At 34.2% G+C, this 18,711-nt stretch overlaps 1 pseudogene; it reads left to right on the top strand.

The window, feature by feature from the left end:
* Positions 1-2,714: 2,714 nt before the first annotated feature.
* Positions 2,715-10,670, top strand: LOC136208971 (GLABROUS1 enhancer-binding protein-like; annotated as a pseudogene).
* The last annotated feature ends 8,041 nt before the right edge of the window (positions 10,671-18,711 follow it).

The following is an 18,711-nucleotide window of genomic DNA, read 5'->3' as shown; positions in this document are numbered from 1 at the left end:
TGAAATATTCAGCCACATCAAATTCTACCCATATTTTAAGGTGACCAAATTATCCATTAACCTTTTATAAAATTACATATTAGTATATTATTCTTTGAGTGTTAAGTCAAAAATTTAATGTAGGATTGTGTTGGTGCTATTGATGGAACACATGTTCGAGTGAAGGTGTCGAATACAGAAGCTCCTAGATATCGTGGGAGGAAAGAATACCCAACACAAAATGTTTTGGCTGCATGCACATTTGATTTGAAATTTACTTATGTGCTAGCTGGGTGGGAAGGGACAACATCCGATTCCAGGATAATTAAACATGCATTAAGAAGAGAATTTCCCATAAAAATGCTTGAAGGTGATTCTCAAAATAATTTTTTTGTTAGGCTTTTCTTTATATAGTTTAAATACACTTGTGACAAAATTCATTACATGTTTAGGAAAATATTATCTTGTCGATGCTGGATTCATGTCGAGGAGAGGACTTATTACACCGTATCGAGGGGAACGATATCACTTGAAAGAAAATCCTAAATTAAGTCCTCTTTCAAGTGATATCGTTCCCCTCGATACGGTGTAATAAGTCCTCTCCTCGACATGAATCCAGCATCGACAAGATAATATTTTCCTAAACATGTAATGAATTTTGTCACAAGTGTATTTAAACTATATAAAGAAAAGCCTAACAAAAAAATTATTTTGAGAATCACCTTCAGACGTTTTTATGGGAAATTCTTTACTTAATGCATGTTTAATTATCCTGGAATCGGATGCTGTCCCTTCCCACCCAGCTAGCACATAAGTAAATTTCAAATCAAATGTGCATGCAGCCAAAACATTTTGTGTTGGGTATTCTTTCCTCCCACGATATCTAAGAGCTTTTGTATTCGACACCTTCACGCGAACATGTGTTCCATCAATAGCACCAACACAATCCTACATTAAATTTTTGACTTAACACTCAAAGAATAATATACTAATATGTAATTTTATAAAAGGTTAATGGATAATTTGGTCACCTTAAAATATGGGTAGAATTTGCTGTGGCTGAATATTTCAGACGGAATGTGTGTACCATCAGGTTGTTTGAAAAAAAGTTCCTCCAATTCGATTATAGCATCTAACACATTATGAAAATGTCGACTTACTGTCTCAGATAAACGGCGAAATTGAAGAAAAATTGGGGCTATTAATGTGTAAAATGACTAGTTCAGAGATGATCATATGATCAATATTTGTTTGTCTCCCTCAATAATTTGAACCCATTTCAAGTTTCTATTTCTACATATGGAATTTAATTTATGGCAGCTAACCTAAGCTTGATCCTTGCTGTTGTCATATGATGGAATTTAATTTATGGCAGCAGAATAATTTCCCAATCCGAGCTGGTGTTGTTTGATTCAAGTTGATAGTAGGTGGTATTGTTTGGAGTGGAAAAAACAAAAAGAGAACCAGACAAACACATAGCTTTTGAATTATAATTTTTCTTGGCTGAACTCCAACTCAACATTCAAAATGAGAGAAGAAACCAAAATTCCGTTTATTAAATCAGAGTTGATTTCACCAAATCAAAGTTTAGGGACAAATTTTAATATAATGGTTATGTTGTTTATTGGTGTTGCAGAGTTGGTATTGATACACCAACACTTGTCCGATTTGAGCATCTAAATATTGAAGCAGAAACAGAGAAAATCGCAAGTACACAGCCAGCCAGAAAACACAAATCTAAACACAACAAACCATAAATTAACCTAACCCCAAGTACATAGCAACCATTGAGGAAGAGAGAAAGCACAAAAAAAATAGAAGAAAACTGACTTATGATGGAGTTCCGCTGGTGAGGGATGAGAAATCGGGAGGAGGAAGTGAGCAAGTTCGAACAAATAATAAATACTGGTTTAGTTTGGTATTAGGTAATTTTAGTAAGGATACTAATGGAAATAAAAATTTAAACCCTTCTAAACCCTCCAAATCGGTGGGTTTGATAATTGAAACAAAAGTTTATAAATCAAACCCTTCCAAACTCTTGCCAAATCCTTCCAAACCCTTACTCTTCTAAATTTATTTCCTCCAAACAAGGGTTTTCATAAACCCTCTCAAACCCTTCCCTTACTAACCCTCTCAAACCTCCCATCCAATCAAAGCCTGAATGAATCTTGAAACTTAGTTTTGTTTTGGATCAGTTCACCTGTTTCGTTTGATTAACAATTATATGATGTTTTTATATTTTCCTTATTTGATTAACAATGATTCAAAGGAGTAAAACTTTATTAACTTTGTTCTTTGAAGAATATATGAAGTCTCTGTTAAAATCTATCTAAAGCGGTTGCACTCCATAGTGCCGACCGGCAACGGAACTTAATCAGTGACAGAGGAAGTTGGGCTGCGGAACTTAATCAGTGACAAAGGAAGTTGATCGGAAGAGAAACGGTGGAGGAGGAGTTGCTATGTGATTTATTTCCTAGGGGAGGGTGTTTCACATTTTTAATTTGGATTTTATGAATTAACAAAAGTTATATTAGTAGTTTACATAACATATATGGAAAGTCTTTTTTATTACTTAGAAGACCCGGATCCTGTTATAAAATCCTTCGAAATTGATTCAAATTATCAGTTAAAATTGCTTTGGCTACCAACATTAGAGGAAAATTGTACAATTTGAAACGTTAAGGTTAAAATTGAGGGCTCAAATTCACGATTTCCTCTCGTATCCTTCACAGATCCTCTACAAATTTTGCATTATAGATCTTCTATGTGACTTCACATCATTGATTTGGCTGTGTGACGGTAATTTACTCTGTGTGATCTATGATTTGCTCTCTCTGTGATTTACAATTCGATCTTTGTCGCCTGTAATTCTTCTTCATTCTGTTCTTTTCTTCAACATATCATTATGGACCGGCTTTAACTAATTTAAGGCAAGTTCTGATTCTATAAACCTTAGCAATTTTATCATTTCTGTTTGGTCGACAAGTTTTAGGGTTAGGGTTCCCTTGAAGTGATTGGAAGAGGAGGCAAAGGTTCTGATCCTTTTTCAATTCATCCAAGTCTGCTCTGTAGTTATCATATCTCTTTTATGTCATCAGTTTCTACGATCTACTTTTGATTTTAGTCTTAGGTCTAATGTTGGTTGGTCTTATATGTTCATCTGTTCTTCCTCAGTTCTCTGATGATTTTAGTCTTAGGTCTACTTATCGTGTTGGGTTCGTGTCATGTTGTTCGGTCATGTACACAATTGCCACCTCTAGTTCTCAGTTCTTATACTTGAAATTTGTGAGATCTTAATGTAATCTGGGTAAGATATATGGCCAGCTAGGAAAAAACACCATGTATGAATGCGTAGATTTAGGTTCCTTTTTCATTTATATGCTTTGGTAATGCATAAGTGCAGTTGGTTTAAGGTCTGTTTAAGTTAAACTTTCTTTCCCCTTCCAAGGTTTCATTAATTCCTTCAAGTATTTATATAATTTTGTATGTGATTGACGATAATATTTCATATTTCTCGAGGATAATTTCTGAAGTGATTGATGCTTACTTGCAATACTGTTTTTTCAAGGTTTATCCTAGCATGATGTTTGAGTTGTCCGTCAATCGTATCGGGGTAATTCAATTTGCAGGTTGTCCCTGATTTGAGAACTAGCCTATCTAATTAATGAATTGAAATATTTAATTGATTTTTGGCAGTGACTGTTCGAGGTATGATTTGAATAAAAAATACATAGAAGGAAAGATTGTGGTGTGTAGACTTGTTATAGAAATTCCAGCTATACAACATATACAAAATGCAAATGGAATTGGAATTGGAGGCATATCATATTTATTGATGACATTGAGGCATATGGTATGCATCTTCACACTGCTACACTGAGTTTCATGTTAAACAAATACCCTATAGGAACTTATAGTATGTTCAAACATTTAACACATAAATTGCTTTTATATGAAAGGGATAATTACTAATCTAACCCAATGAAGAACCCCACTTTACATATCTAACCCACCTTCCTTTCATTTTACCAAATTAGACAAATAAACCCATTTTGGACAAAACTACCCTTGTTCTCATATAACAACCATCTCTTCTTTCCCTTTCATTTACTTTCACATTCTCTCACAGGAAAATTCATCAACTCAACCCAAGATCTAAAGATATCCATACCCCATTCAAGTTCATGTAAGTATCATTCCTTCATTTTTCATACACATTACTAGAAATACACAGTTGGTTTTCGAATACATTTGCTTGAATCTTGACATTTTCCGATTCCGCCATTGTCTCCCGATGTGTCGCATTCGGTGGTCAAATACGACACAGAGAATAAAATGCGACAAGGACTAACATATAGCTTGTCGCATTCATATCCATGTCGCATTTGGCGGTCGCATTTGATGTACCGTGTCGCATTTGGCAGTCGCATTTTGGTATAGCTTGTCGCATTTGAGTCGCATTTTGGTGTATCATGTCGCATTTGAGCATCATTTACATATGAATTGGCTTTATTATGTTTTGATCACGTGTCCATGTTACTAAATGTAGAAGTATGTCAACCAAAGAGAGGAGGTGTACGTGTTTTTTATCTTGGAACGGACTGTGGACTACAGAAGGAAAAGTGATGACATACGTGGGTGGTAAAGCGAAGTTGTTGGTTTTGCCAATAGATATTGACTTGCAAAAGTTGAAAGAGAAAGTTTATGGTGCACTCCGCGTTGACTCAACCTCGTATGATCTCCAAATGTCCATGCAGGCGACATATGGGCCAAATAAACTGCGTGGTGGGATAGCAGATATTGATGACGATGGAGATGTCATGGGATTCATAGAGTACTGCCGAATGAATCCGACCGATTTGATTCCATTGTATGCTACTCTAAACATGCGAACAAGCCATAGTGCAACATCATTGTCGCATTGGAGATGAATGCGCTCTAATGCGACAAGCCATAGTGCAACATCATATCGCATTAGAGCGCATTCCACTACAGAATGCGACCCAGAGATACGATATGTATAAATTCAACCAACTTGTACCTCTTGCTGCAACTTTGGTGTCACTTTCTCAGGCATAGAATCATCAAGATGGACAACCTCATCTAATTGCGCAACTTCCTCCTGCACAGAATCGTCTAGTACGACAATAACATTCTGAACCATATCTGCCTCATGTTCCTTTCCATCTTTCATCGGCTCCTCTTGAACCATACCTGCCTCTTGTTCCTTTCCATCTTTCATCTGCCCCTCTTCGACCACTAGCTCCTCCCGAATTTTACTGGTCTCAGCCTCCTCATTCTCCACATTAGCATTGGGTCGACCCATCGCCTTTAATTCTTTTATATCTCCCTCAATCAATGATACCCATTCATCTAGGTTATCTAACCTACTGTCGACCTTACTAAATTGTCCCTTGCACCACCTATGATGCCTCTCAAGCACATCCGTTAGAACTTTTTGAAGTTGTTTTATCTCGGTCGTTTTTGACCGTGATGCAATGATATATCTATCAACTTCTGCATCCCCTTCCTCACCACCCTCTTCATCATCACCTCCATCACCTCCATCATCCCCCTCCTCTTCAGCACCTTCCTCCTCCTCATCACCCTCCTCTTCAGCACCTTCCTCCTCCTCATCACCTTCCTCCTCATCACCTTTCTCTTCCTCAGCTTCAACCTTCTCCTTACCTTTCATTATTGGGGCAAATATTGCATTTATATCAACTTCCCGTCCTTCAACATGGTCTACCAATATCTACGTACAGTTAACATACGAGCGCATTCGAGCGCATTTAATCCATTAATGGCGGTAACAGGGAAGAAGATGATGCATGCTTACCTTATGCTTCGTCCGTCCTTCCTCTTCGCTTGCCGCCGTCGCCGTCGCCTTCCGTTTTCTCGCCATCGCGCGTAGAAGAAAGAAACCGGAGATGAAAATGTCGAGGTAGGAGATGAAAATAAAAATGAAAATGTAGAAGAACAACCCGGATTATATATAGTGATGAGTTCAAAACGTAAAATGCAGTTGAAACGAACTGAAAATGAAGAAGATGAACCACAATGAAGTTGAATGGGAAAGGTCAGGTGAGGAAGTGGAAGTGGAAGGAGCGGGAGGTAGGAGATGAACCTTCAAACTAAAATAAGGGTAGTTTTGTCCAAAATGGGTTTATTTGTCTAATTTGGTAAAATGAAAGGAAGGTGGGTTAGATATGTAAAGTGGGGTTCTTCATTGGGTTAGATTAGTAATTATCCCTATATGAAACTACTAATGGTTCAAGTTTATCTCCTGAGCAGGACATAAAACGAAGTGTTTCGGGTAAGCTAAGGCCGCTTACCAGCATACCATTGTCCTCTGTGTATAGTGTGAGGCCAGGAGGATCTACAAAAAAGCAAGTCAAATAGTGCTTTGGATTCTCCTCTTGCAACAAGCAGTAATGCTAGCTCTGAGCTAAGTGTGAATAACTCCTGTTTCTTTGATGGGATTGAAACAGAAGTTAATGACTATATGAGTCAGGTAAGTGAAGTATGAGACCATTAGCCTTCAAAATTCTTCCTATTTTATCATACTATTGTATACTTGGAAACCTAATCTGTTAGATGTTTATGATCTTTGTTCCTTGTTGGAACTGATCATGGATAGGCAATTCATCTGAAAGAATATTGCTTCTATTAATATATAACTGGAACCACTCATCTGCTCCTAATTATTTGATGAGCCATATTCTTTATGGATCATCTTTTGATTCTGTTGAGCAAAGTGGAACTTTTAATGCAAACTGTTTTGAACATCTTAAAGTCATAGGTGACTAACATGCCTTATACCCATTTTAAAGTTTTAGGGGGCGTTTGGTTTGGGGTCTTTAGGAATGGAAATGGGAGGGTTTCATTCCCTTTGTTCTTGTTTGTTTACAAAAAAAACTCATTCCCTTTACCCACTTTAGGTTAAGCCATTACCCCACTTTAGGTTAAGCCATTACCCCATGCCCGCTAGGGAATTGGATTCCCTTTACCCCATTCCCTTTCCTAAACATATCCAAACACATAGGGGAATTAATGGTTATTCCTTTCCTTTCCTTTAGTTTCCCTTTCTTGATTCCTTTTCCCTTACCCCTTGTGAACCAAACGCCCCCTTAGTGCATATTATGAATTAATTCGTATTCCAACTTATTCAAATCATATTGAAATGGGTTTGTTTGTTAAACATCATTTTCAAGTTATTAGGTTGATTTGTTTATGTAGTACATATTTGCCAAAAGTTAGAAATTTTCTCATGTTCTAGAATTGGTTCTAATAACGACTTCTCTTATTTTGATTGAGTTTTTAGTAAATTTCTTCAAACAGGTTCAATTTTGTCTATTTACTTATAGAGGGATTCTCTCTTTAATTGATAAGATAAATAGATTTAATTAGTTATATTAGCATGTACCTTTTATATCTCTTTAAATCAGTTTATTATCTCTGCTTTTTTTTTTTGTAGCAAACTTGTGCACTAAAGATAAAAAGCAAGCCCAATTAAATTGATTTATGGTGACATGGTAAAGGTTTGAATTAGATTAATATGTATTAGAAGCCCTGTTTGAAATTTGATTGTCAAACAATTTTTCTTTGTTTCAGCCTATCTGACTTTATTTATATTTGTTGCAGGAGGATGTTAAACTTATTTATTTGGTTCAGCCTATTTGACTTGATTTATGGTGACGTGATAAAGGTTTGAATTGGATTAATATATATAATAAGGTCAATTTGCAATTTGATTGTCAAACAATTTTTTTTCGGTTCAGCCTATCTGACCATTCCTGTTTAGCCGGCTTAAGTTGCCTCGTTCCGCTGTAATTGTTGTCAAGTTCTTAGAGAAATTATCCACCCTGATGGTTTGTGCACTATCTATGTGTTTATTAATTTACCTTGTTTATTTTCTTTTTTCTCTACTTATGTTTGTGTTTTGGTTTGGTTTAACTAATAATGGTAGGCAACTGCGGTACGAAACTTCTATTCGATCTCATTTGAGGGAACTTTTTCCTTATCAAGCCATTTTGCCATTTGAGATAATTTTGAGTTCAAGTAACTTTAGCAGCATCAACTATGTTATTTTTTATCTCATACATGTCTTAAGAGAAAGCCTAAAGATATTGTTAAAAGTGTCTGTTGACTATTCATGAAATGAGTAATAGATTTATGGTTCATATTTAATTTTTCAGCTTTATCAAACGGGTAATTTGTCTATTTTATTTATTAATTTTTCAGCTGTCACAAAGCATTTGTCCAATTTCCACATATAAGTTTAAACAATTGAAGCAAGAAGAAATATAATTTAGAAAAACTTCCTCCTCTCTTTTTAAGTTGTTCTCTCATTCAATTTCTATTTCTTATTACGTCCAGCCTGATCTTGAGCATTTTCAAGCCACTACTTATTTCTTATTATGTTGTTCATATCCATTATCTTTCAGGGTCATGATTGCATTATGTTCCACTTTTTTGTTATTTCTTATTATGTTGTTCATATCCATTATCTTTCAGGGTCATGATTGCATTATGTTCCACTTTTTTGTTTTTGTAGTTTGGAACTGAAATCAAATCTATGATAGTTAATTTATTTTGTTGCATTTATTTGGTAAATGTCCACTTCAACCATTGAATTAAGCATATTTTGACATAAGAATCAACTTGAATGCCTTGTGGAAGTTCTGGACTCTAATGGAACATTATATGTGCAGGGATTTATTATCATAAGAGACGAGGGATCTGTTACAGCAAGAAATCGTGATTTAGCACGAACGGGGAAAATTAGACCCCTAATTATATTATATGGATGATAGCGGTAAAATTGCACTTTGCTGGCAACAATAGTGATATTTTTGTAAAATAACAAAATATAAGGATGTTTAGAAATCTAGAATTGTGAGGATCCAACTCGTAAAACAAATTGGTGTTAATGCTTTTCGATTGATGGATTTGGGTTAGTTTTAAAGCGTTAACCCCTTCAACAATCGGAGTTTCTATATTCTCTCTTTCCCATAATTAGTCAAATGCCATCAGATCGAACCTCAGCGTCACCTGACCTTCAGTGATTTGCATCCATTTTCGAAGGTGTCTTGTGGCCTCCGCTCTCTCACCGTTCATCTATTTATATCTTTGTTACATGTATGTTTGTTTAGCATTTAGTATTTAATTTCAAACTTCAGATTCAATTTGGGATTTAGGGTTTGATTGATTTTTCTTTTATTTTGTGGAAGGAATTATTTGTTGAATTTATATTAAATTTAGTGATGACATCGTAAGAGACATCGTAAGAACGGTTGTGTTGCTGTAGGATTCAAGACACTACTTTTATTTTAAGTAGACCCCTAAAAATGGTATGCATGCTAGATTTTGAGGATAAATCCATGTTATTTGCATATTTCCACCGTGAAATCCTGTTGAATTTTGGTTGGGTTTTAACCTATTCGTTGTACCATTATGAGAAATTATGATGGTTTTGTTATGAGTCAAATTTTGAGCTTTTTTAATGCATTAATGATGTATATTACAGTTTTCCTTTTGCTTTTTCAATGATCCTAACCTTTGTTTCATGGAATACATTGTTGTAGCATAAAATTTAATGGCGCCAAAAGGGTCAACTCCTACAGATATTACTTCGGTTTCTTCTTCTGAAGAAGAGGAAACAACTTCTAGTGGTGAGGAGGAAGAAGGGGAATCTTCAGCTGAAGATGAACACACTCAAAAGACACAAAAGGGTGAAAGTTGTCAAAGAATCGGATCCTGTCATAAAGAAAATCAAGGCCGAAGTAGAATCCAAGTTAGGAACTGAATCCGATTCTGAATGTGAGGATGTTCCAACCTGGAATGTCAAACTTATAGCTTCTAAGCCAATGGAGGAGACTCCGGCCAAAAGCATAAAGCCTAGATCCAAAACCTCAGCATTTTGGATTTGTTCCTGGGAAATGTACTACCAAGAGGGGCAGTGAAGCTGAGATGGATGCAAAAGACAAATGGCCAAAGATGAAGGATTCTGAATCCAATGGAGCTTTAGAGAAGTCTGAGGATACTAAGAAACATTTATTTCAACGGTTATGGAGTGAGGATAATGAGGTTACCCTTTTGAACAGTATAATTGCTTTTATTTAAAAGAAATGAGTTGGCACAGACAAAGAAATGAATGCATATTATGATTTTATGAAAAAAAAAATCACAGCATTTTGATGTTGCTTTGAGCCAGTTGAAGGATAAGATTTGGAAGTTGCGGAAGAAATTTGAGAATCATGCAAGGAAAGGAGAAAAGGGTGAAGATAAGACATTCTCTAAACCGCTCGATAAAAAAAACTTTGATTTGTCAAAGAAGATACGGGGTACTGAAGGAATTTGTGGAAGAAGCAAGAGCTTGGCTCCATCGAAGACAGAATTAGGTGTAGGTGTAGAAGAGTGTGAAAAGGTGGAGAAGATGGAAACAACGGAAATGGAAAATCATGTCGGTTCAAAAGAGACCGCTAAGTTTGATAGGGGTATGGGTGTAACAACAATGGGGGATTATGTGATGAAAAAAAGGGCTGAAAATGGTGGAGGGATTGTAGAAATTAGAGATGGAAGAAAATTGGAGGAAACTATACGAGGTGAAGCTAGATTTGTTCCTGAAGCGGAATGAGTTGATATCGGAACAAGTAAAACTTATATTGGTTGCATACAAATCTATGTAGGATTAGGCTTTTAAAGAGGTACTATAACTTATGTTTGTTGCATACAAATCTATGTAGAATTAGGTGTTGTATTCCACGAAATGTTGACTTGAAATGCTTCTTTAAGGTTCTAATGCTCTTTAATTGTGGATTGAGAATGAGTTCTCAATAGGATATTTTCCACTTAAAACAAAATTTTATTCGTTCCACCCAATTTGTAGAAAATATTCCATTAAGAACTCATTCCCAATCCATAATTGAAGAGCATTAGGACCTCACAAAAGCATTTCAAGTCAACATTTTGTGGAATACACCACGTAATTCTCCACAGATTTGTATGCAACCAACATAAGTTTTACTTGTTCCGATATCAACTCATTCCACTTCATGAACAGCTCTAACGTCGCCTCGTTCAGTTTCCTCCATTTCTCTTCCATCTTTGATTTCTACGATCCCTCCACCATCTCCAACCCTCTTTTTTTATCATATAATCCTCCATTGTTGTTACACCCATACCCCTATCAACCTTAGCAGTCATTTTTTGAGCCGACATGGTTTGCCATTTCCGTTGTTTCCATCTTGTCCGCCTATACACCTACCCCTAATTATATCTTCAATGGTGCTAAGCTCTTGTTTCTTCCACAAATTCCTTCACTACCCCATATATTCTTTGACAAATCAAAGATTTTTTTATTCTGCGGTTTAGAGAATATCATATCTTTACCCTTTTCTCCTTTCCTTGCATGATTCTCAAATTTCTTCAGCCACTTCCAAATCTTATCCTTCAACCAGCTCAAAGCAATATCAAAATGCAGTGATTTTTTCACAAAATCATAATATGCATTCATTTCCTTGCCTGGATTAACTCATTTCTTTTCAATAAAAGCAATCATACCATTCAAAAGGGTAACCTTGTCATCATCACTTCATAACCGTTGAAATAAATGTTTCTTAGTATCCTCAGACTTCTCTAAAGCTCCATTGTGTTCTGAATCCTTCATCTTTGTCCATTTGTCTTTTGCATCCCTCTCAGCTTCACAGCCCCTCTTAGTAGTACATTTCCTAAGAACAAATCCAGATGTTAAGGTTTTGGATCTAGGCTTTATGCTTTTGACTGGAGTCCCCTACACTAGCTTAGAAGCTATAGGTTTGACATTCGTGGTTGGAACATCCTCAAATTCAAAATCGGATTCTGCCTCAGCCTTGATTTTCTTTATGACAGGATCTGGTTCTTTGACAGCTCTTGCCATTTTATGTGTCTTTTGAGTGTGTTCATCTTCAGCTGAAGATTCGCCTTCTTCCTCCGCACCACTAGAAGTTGTTTCCTCTTCTTCAGAAGAAGAAACTGGAGGAATATCCGTAGGAGCTGCCGTTTTGGCGTCATTGACTTTTACGCTACAACAAAGTATTCCATGAAACAAACGTTAGGATCATTGAAAAAGCAAGAGGAAAACTAAAATATACAGCATTAATGCATTAAAAAAGCTCAAAATTTGACTATAACTAAACCATCATAATCTCTTATAATGGTACAACGAACATGTTAATGCCCAACACAATTTCATGGTGGAAATGTGAAAATAACATGGATTTATCCTCAAAATCTAGCACGTATACCATTTTTAGGGGTCTAGTCAAAATAAAAGTAGTGTCTTGAATCCTACTGCAACACAACAGTTCTTACAATTGTTGAAACATAATTTCTATAGAGTTTTTTATTATGACAAAAATAACTATTAAAGAATTAGATCCCAAAGATATTTAATTTCAGAACTCAATTAAGTTTTTTTTTTATGCTAATGTGTTTGTTAAATATTTATTCTAATTTGAGCATAAGATTAACATGGCTTTAAAAGAATTAAAGGTCCAAGCCTTAAGTCTGGTCCAGAACCGGAACCAAAAGCCTGTTGACAACCAGTCAACTCAAGCATGTTGACAAGTTCATCCATGTTGAAGAGTTCTTTCTTAGACAACAAGTGTTGTTGTTCAATTCAAATCTTCTTGTTTATTTTAAATAAGATTATTTTGGGTATCTTAATAGTTCATTTGTTCCTCATATAAAATATTTGTTTTTTCCATGATGAAGGAATTTCCACAGTAAAATTGCAACTTACTTGCAAATTTTTATTCAATGGTTGTGCTTTAACCGTCCTTATTTTAGAAATCTTTTAGTTTTCATTTATTTTTATTTTCCAGAATTTTTGGTCTTCCTCCAATTGGTTCTTTCAAATTTAAAATTTTCCAACTGAGCCCAACTTCACTCTTTTGAGTCCAATTTTTAATTTTACCTGAGTAAAAAAATTGTAAATTTATTTTCTTCTCAGCGTTTTCATGCCCAATAGAAGACCGTTTTAATGGGATAATGGTAGGGCTGTAAATGAGCCGAGCCGCTCATGAGCCGAGCCGCTCATGAGCGGCTCGATAAAAGCTCAGCTTGATTTGTAAACGAGCTGCTCGTGAGTACGATTTACTGGTTCGGTTCGTAAATGAGCTGAGCTTGAGTAGGCCAAAGCTCGGCTCGAAAGCTCGCGAGCAGACTCGATTAGAACAATTATATACAAATTTTAGTTTTGTAAAAAACTATATAGTTTTGTGTTATTTCACAAATATTTAAACTTAATATTATTTCATTTGCTATTAAGATGAGTTCGTTCACAAACATAATAAATGAGAAATAGACGAACTATTTGTAAGCATCGTGTTTATTTATTCACGAACTTTGCTTGTGAGCTTGTTTATGTACACAATTAAAGAGTTATTTGCGAGCAAACTTCACAAATATAATTAACAATTTACTCACAAACAATTCATAGTTAGATAATTTTCTTAATGAACCAAGTCCAAAGAGGATTTTCGGCTCGAAACAAGCTCGGCTCGAGCTCGTTGAGCAAGCCAAAGCTCGGCTCGGACTCGAGCTCGAGCTCGTTAATTTTATAACGAACCGAGGTTGAGCAGGTCAAAGCTCGGCTCGATTACAGCCCTAGATAATGAGCATTCATGGCGAGATTTAAAACTCAAATCAATTGAGTCATTAGAGCTACTAGTAATTGCTTACGCTTAAAGTAACAATCATCTTTTTCAAATCGTCTACTAAGAGCATCTCTAATGGTGATGGCAACACCCAAATGTTACTTACCTAGATACAAATTACACTAAAAAAACTAACATCCCCTTGGACTCTTTGTTACTTCACAATTTTGAGGAATAAAAAAAAAATAAACATGAAGGACTTGACACTATTAGATAAATAGAAAGCCAATAATTAACAACTTTCTTTGAACCTTAACAAGCAACTAGCTATAATCTTTACAAAGGCATTGATTTTGGGTGTAAGAGCATCTCCAATGGAGGGGCCCAAAAGAGTGCCAACTGATGTGGCATCAGGTTTGACAACTTTTAAAGAGTGCCCATTATTGAAGTGATTGTGGGTGCCAAGAAAAGTTGTCAATTTTTGGCAACCTCTTGGCAACCTTGTTTAATTATTTTTTAATATACTCTCCTAGAAATAATAAAATCTGGAACATTTATTTATTATAAAATAATAATTTATAGGATTATTATAAGTTCTAAAAGTATTAAATGATATAAATGTTTAATAAATACTAAAATTAAGAACTGAATATAAAGACTTCAAAAAAAAAAAAAAGAACTGAATTTAAAAATATTAGTTGATAATGTTTAACTTAAACATTTTGACTTATCAAAATAAGTGTTTTTTTAACTTAATTAACTAACTTAAGTGGTAGAGAAATCACACTTATCAAACAAACTTGAATTAAATAAGTATTTAATATTTTAATTTAAGTGATTAGAGTTATTAAACAAGGTTTAAATGACCTGTTTGTTCTCTAGTGTATGTTTGAACAACAGTCTCATCAATGTTGGTTATTGGTTAGGGACACATGCATTAAAATCTCTACTATAAGTTTCTCATATTCACACTGTCTTGAATCATCCATCTTGGCTATGAATATAACAAAACAACTAAGTTGATTTTCCATGAAAATAAATCTTCCAATCAACAAATCGAAAATTGACTGTACGAATTGATTAGGAGGAATTAAGTAAAGGTTTTTTCATATAGAAAGTTTGAAAGGCATTCATCCATAATGAAGCAGGCATAATTTTCTTTTACAACTATTATAATTTTTTAGAATAGAGGTATTTTGTAATGGACTAAATAAAAGGACGTGTTGTAATTTTTTCAAGATGTAACGGGCACCAAAGAAGCGCGTTGCAATTATATTACCATCTTGTAGCGAGCTTCATATTTTTTTCAAGATATAACAGGCATAAAAGAATCGCATTGCAACTTCTGGCGAGCAGCTTGTAACTTTTTGTCACGATGTAACGGGCACAAAAGAAGTGTATGGAAAATGCATTACAATGATGTAACAAGTATAAAGAAAGTCGTTGCAATTTTTTCAAGATGTAACCGTTACAAAACAAACGTGTTGCAATTACATTACCAACTTCTGCCGAGCTTCACACTTTTTTCCAAGATGTAACGAGCACAAAAGAAACGCGTTGCAATTACATTACCAACTTCTCGCAAGCTTAACACTTTTTGTTAAGATGTAACAAACAAAAAAACTTATCTCTTTATGAGCCCGCCGGCCCATCTAAACTCGTCTTTGATAGGTTGGGTTTGGACATGTATATTTAGCATTTAGCCCGATCTGAGCTTATAAAAGTCCTAATATAAAATGGGTTAGGTTTAGGATTTGTCTCAAAACCTAACTCTAGCCCAGTCCGATCCGAGCTATAAAAAAAAGTTCTATATAATTTAATTACATTTAGTATTTCACTTGTATTTATAATACTAGTTTTAATTAATCTGTAATTATTTTCTCATTCATGTCTCTGTGAAATTTACAAATTCTTACTGATATCTAGTTTCTTTTAATGAAATTTATAACTAATCTAAATCACATATTGATCTTTTTTTCAAAAAAAAAAATTATAGTGCATGTAAACATGTCTTTGTGGTTCTTCCAGACTTTTATTTATTAAATTATAATTTATAAATATATGTTTGTTACATTTTTCATGATACTTTAATTTGTTACATTTTAATTATTTATAATGAAAATTTAATTTTAATTTATAATTTATTTTTTTTAATATAAATATATTAAGTGGATGGGTCGGATTGGACTAGCTTGGGAATTAGTTATTTTAGTCTAGCCTAGCTCAATCCGAGCCTGGTGCAAAGATAGTACGGGCTAAGCTAGATTTGAACAAAGTAATTAGATATAAAACCCAATTAGACCTTGCCAAGTCTGACCCGATTCAACCCAATATTATAAGAAGATTTTGCTCCCATTTGGGGCCTTTATGAGAATTTAATTTTCATAAAGGTCCTAATCTATAATCTATACTAACTAAGGGCAAAACCGGTAGTTTTTCTACCATTCTCATTTTGTAAGAAAACCGGTTGATTAACTACTGGTTTTAAAATTAAAAAAATATATATATTATTTTTAGTTGAAACCGGTAGACAACTAAGTAAAAATTTAAAAAAGGTCCTTATTTAATAATTTTAATTTAACTTTAAATATTAATCTTTAAACTTTATTATTTAATTTTGGAGAGTGGTGATTTAGTTTTAAAACACGAAATAATACAAAAATTTAAACCTAACGTTTCTAAAAAAAATCAATTTTAGCTTAATGTTATCGAAATTTTGGAAAAACAGTTTTGACTGTCTTTAACTATCATTTTTTTACCTTTCGAACTTCAATTATGTTTAAGATATGTTAATGTGTTACTAATACCATTACAAAAAAATAGGTTAAAATACTTTTTTTTTTTTGTCAAACCACGAGTTAATCCTAGAGGGTTCCCACTACCGCAGCGGCACCTTTAAGCCATGTCCACATCTAGACTAATCCATGTTCGCTGGTTGGTAGACACCTTAACTGGGTGGGACAGCTGGCAGAAGAATTTAATATTTAAGATAGTTGGTGCACTTGTTTAACTATTATTTAACTATCACAATCGAACATTAGTGGTTAGCATTTTAACAGCTTAATTATTAACTTTTTTTATAATTATGTTAGTAATGCATTAAATATCTTCAACATAATTAATGTTTGGAATGTCTGAATTGACAGTTAAATAATGGTCAAAACAATATTTTTAAATTTTCGGTAACATTAGGCTAAAATTGATTTTGCTTAGAAATGTAAGATTTAAATTTATAATATTTCGTATATTAGAACTAAATAACAACTTTTCAAATTACATAATGAAGTTTAAAAATTAATGGTTTAGAATTAAATTAAAATTATCAAATTATAGGGAATAGTTTGAATGTTTTTTCTTTATATAATTTTGAAAATCATACACGAACAGAGGGCTATAAATGGAACCCGTAGCTAGTCTACATAATAGAAGTCTTTCTGGAGAGTTTTTTTTGTTCCACAATACATGACATTTTGCTTAAATCTATGCACATTAATTTACTTTTACCAAATATACCCCTATTTAAGTTGACTTTTTGTCTTGGGAATAGATAAAGTCACTAGTGGATACAATTATTACAAAGGTAACAAAGTCTTTTACTTAAAATTAATTGCATTTCTTAATTAGTGTGCATTAACCTTAAAAGACTTCTATTGTGGACCGGATGGAGTAATTATTATTATTTGCTTTTATTAAGAAATCTGTAGCTAATTTATCGGTTTCTTTATGAAATAAAACGGGTATTAGTTTCATGAGTATTACATTAAACCAAAATTTATAAGAGGATTAAATTTTTATAAGGGCCCTGAATTGGGGCAAAATCTATTATTATATGGGTAGTTTCCCCAAATATAGATGACAGTTTTGGGCTTAGCCCAGCTTGTAGCTGAAATAAAAGAATAAATAGTAGGCACTGAAATGACAAAAACAACCCTATGAATGGTCATGGAAGTAGCGACAAAAGCTATCCGGTTGAGAGACCAAAAACTGGAAGTTAAAACTGTAGAGAAATCAGAGCACAGAAGTTAAGAGAAGATTGATTAATGACAACTTAAGTAAAGGCAAAAGGAATGAGAGAGACTCCTGCTCGTGGTGGCCGCCGGCGGAGGAGCTGAGCTGGTATGACGGAGAAGGTGAAGTGTAGTGTAGTGTTGCACGTGGGAGTCAGTGCCACATAGTAGGGGGGGATGATAGGGGTTACTGACACGTGTCATGATTATATATAAAAGAGGATGCAGGGTTTGGTCTATGGGGGATGAAAGGTCAGGTCAGGTCAGGGGTCAGCTCAGGCTCTCAGGTTAGGTCAGGTCATATCATTTCACATGCATCCATTGTCTTGTCTTGTCCTGTCTTGTCATATCATATCATTTCATTTCTTTTTCATTTTCTGCGCATGATTTCACTTCCATTCTTAAATACTTATATAAATGCCCTCTTACCTCATATGGCTATTTTCTTTTTATTCTAATTAATTAATTAATTTCTATTTTTTTTATAGACTTAATATTGATAAATAAATTTATTATTTATCCGAAAAGAAAAAAATTAAAATAATTGTTCTCAGGGGCGGAACCAGGGGGTTGGGGGGCTCCAGCCCCGGCCGGCCGTCCGATAATTGAAAAAAAAAAAAAATTTAGTAATAGTGTCTCGTAATATTTTGGAGAGAATTATATTGACTATATGTAGTATTATATGAATGTTTAAAGGTAGATAAGATGGTTAAGGATGCTTGCTTTTATTTGAGCGGTCTTGTGTTCGATTCCCTTCAACCTCATTTTTTTTTAAAAAGTTTTTATTTTTAAATGGACTCTTTATTTTTATTTTCTTAACACTTTTGAATTCATTTTTAATATGTCTTTACCATTAAAAAAAATAAACATATTTAATATTCAATTAGTGCAATGCTAGTTTTCTAAAAAAAATGATAATATTTTTACAGTTTTAATGAGTTGGAGGCTAAAAAAAATTTTGCTCAGCCCTAACGGGCTGGATTTTGCAAAATTTACCGTCAACCGCACAGTTAATTTTGGATTTTTTTTTAACATTTGGAATTTTTTTATTGATATGTTTGAGCCCCGAATCATTTGGAGTCCTG

Source organism: Euphorbia lathyris, chromosome 10, assembly GCF_963576675.1.
Source record: "Euphorbia lathyris chromosome 10, ddEupLath1.1, whole genome shotgun sequence".
NCBI classification, from domain to species: domain Eukaryota; kingdom Viridiplantae; phylum Streptophyta; class Magnoliopsida; order Malpighiales; family Euphorbiaceae; genus Euphorbia; species Euphorbia lathyris.
The sequence above is the reverse complement of the archived record's forward strand: the minus strand, read 5'-3'. Positions and strand labels throughout refer to the sequence as shown.